At 29.6% G+C, this 2315-nt stretch overlaps 1 long non-coding RNA gene across 1 annotated transcript in view; it reads left to right on the top strand.

Annotated features, from left to right (window-relative positions):
• Positions 1-507: 507 nt before the first annotated feature.
• The window catches only part of LOC107724719 (uncharacterized), a 15121-nt gene continuing 13313 nt past the window's right edge, over positions 508-2315 (top strand). Inside the window, exon 1 of the long non-coding RNA XR_001638045.1 lies at positions 508-625. This is a non-coding gene — a long non-coding RNA (uncharacterized LOC107724719). The remainder of the gene's footprint in view (positions 626-2315) is intronic.

Here is a 2315-nt window from a genome sequence, read left to right as displayed (position 1 = left end):
AAATTTAACTTTTTTTTTTTTTTTTTTTTTCAGTAAAATCAATGTAATATTTTTGTTAAAAATTTTATATATATATATATATAATTGAACAAAAATATATTACATTGATTTTACTGAAAATTATATATATATATATATATTTATTTTTATTAATTTTTTTCAGTAAAATCAATGTAATATATTTTTGTTCAATTATTTTTATATATATATTTTTTTCTTTATATATGAGACTTTCATGATACTAATTAATATTTATGCAATAATTATAATTTTTTTCTCATTTAAAAATTTATTTTTGTTACTTTTCAACTATGGCAGTATTTCATGTTAAAATAAAGACAATGCCTTTAAAATCCGATTTTTGAAGGCAGATTAGTGGGAGTAAAAAAAGAAAAACATCTGAAATTCCGTGGTTTAGCCACTAGATTCCTGTATAGCTCTATAAAGCCTTATAAATTCTCTAGTTGTTTTTAGACCTAAATCCTTTTGTTGTTGTGGATTTGGATTTATATTTAGACATTCTCAAAGACAACTTTTTGAGAAGGTTTAGATTTTTGCTGATTTCAACCTCTTATTTGAGTCTTCTGGCTCAATTTTGCCATATTATCACAGCCACACCAGTTCTGTTGTGTGTCTGTTTTGTATTCTTGATCTTTTGGGCTAGTTTTGAGTAGCAATTGGGCTGGTTTTGTTGTGAAAACCTGGCAACCCTGCTTCACTGCTGTGCACTTTTTCTGAATCTTGAATGATTTGTAGATTGTACAGATAAATCGCTGTGTATTTTTGTGTATTTACCATTCATTTCCAATAGCGCTCATGTTTGACCGCGAACAACACAAGTGTGGCTATTTCTTAAGGACTATTTAGCTGTTTTTTTTTGTTTTTTTTTTGTGGTCACATATAGCAACTGCCATAAAAGTCATCGAGTTTCGTAGCATTCCGATAAAGCAGCGATTTTTTTAAAATGTCAAAAAAAAAAATTTCCCGGTTTAAAATGACCTAACAACACCAGAGGGTTAATTAAGTAACCGTATGTAAATTTCGTCGCTAACGTCTGATTCAAACAGCGCGGGAACAAAATTATCGCGCGCTTTTGTCTGACAGGAACTGAGCTTTCACTGCAAATGAATTATATAAGAACTTTTTACAAAGGTAAAGTAAATAAAGTGAACGAAAACGGCGTTAAGATTTGCTTTACATACAGGTAAGTCAAAATACAACGTATAATCGAAATGTTTGAACAAAATACGCCGAGAGCTACTGATTAACTAGAAAAACGCTAGCGAGCTAGTTAGAATTTCAGAAATATTCGTTTATTTAGATCTCTAGTTCTCTCACTCCCAGTACATGTATCTCGCATACTTTAAACCGAAAACGTACTATGTACTTGTTCAAAACCATACTTTTTAATTTGTTTCTTAGGTTTCTTCTCAAGTGTTTTTTTCAGGTGTGCTTTGGTAAGATGCCCTATTTTTTTCAGAATGGTAGATTTTACATTTTGATTATTGCATTTTGTTTAAACATTAGAGTAACTTAGTTAAGCCTCTGTTGGACAAAATGTGTGTGTCATGATTTGACATTGGTGTGTGTTGTAAGGTTTACCCGTTGTGTCCTCCAGAGGGCGCTGTTGACCGCATGTTCAGACGCATTTATGAATTTATTCACTGTATAACACCGCTCATTTTATATAACATTTACCTGTCGGCATTCAGAGGTCAACACAAATATGCACAGCTTGGCACAAGAATGTTCAAAGTGTTTAAAATTGTAAATGTAAACGTATTTTGTTAATATAAGTATTTTAATACCTGTGCACATTATCATAAACTAGAGCTGACTGTGATTAATCAAATCATAAGGCTATACTTTAACTTTCTCCAACATGTTAATGTGAAAAGAAGGATAATGTGGCTGTAATTAAGTCATAAAAACCACATCGGCAAGTTAGGGACTGTGAACAGGAACATTTAGCTCGTCTTTAAAAATCCGAAAGCAAAGTAGTTCAAATGAGTTCATTCTATAGTAAGATATTTAATCATTCAGTTTAGTTTTAAAACTGGTAGGAAGCTTATGCAAAAATATGTTAATCTTTACTAGACCTAGAGATGCGAAGTCATATTATTTCATTAAATTGTTGAAACTTTTAAGTCAAATTTTGAAATTAAGATAACATAATTGTTCTACTACCTTTTATAAAAAAATCAATATTTATAAAAAAAAAAAAAAAAAAGTAAAACCATTAAAATGCCATTAGTCACTCGTGACTGTATGGCTATATATATATATATATATATATATATATATAAATAGGTATG

This window comes from Sinocyclocheilus rhinocerous, unplaced genomic scaffold, assembly GCF_001515625.1.
Source record: "Sinocyclocheilus rhinocerous isolate Xijiao unplaced genomic scaffold, SAMN03320098_v1.1 scaffold124, whole genome shotgun sequence".
NCBI classification, from domain to species: Eukaryota; Metazoa; Chordata; class Actinopteri; order Cypriniformes; family Cyprinidae; genus Sinocyclocheilus; species Sinocyclocheilus rhinocerous.
Note: the sequence above shows the minus strand (reverse complement) of the source record. Positions and strands in the feature narration are given on the sequence as shown.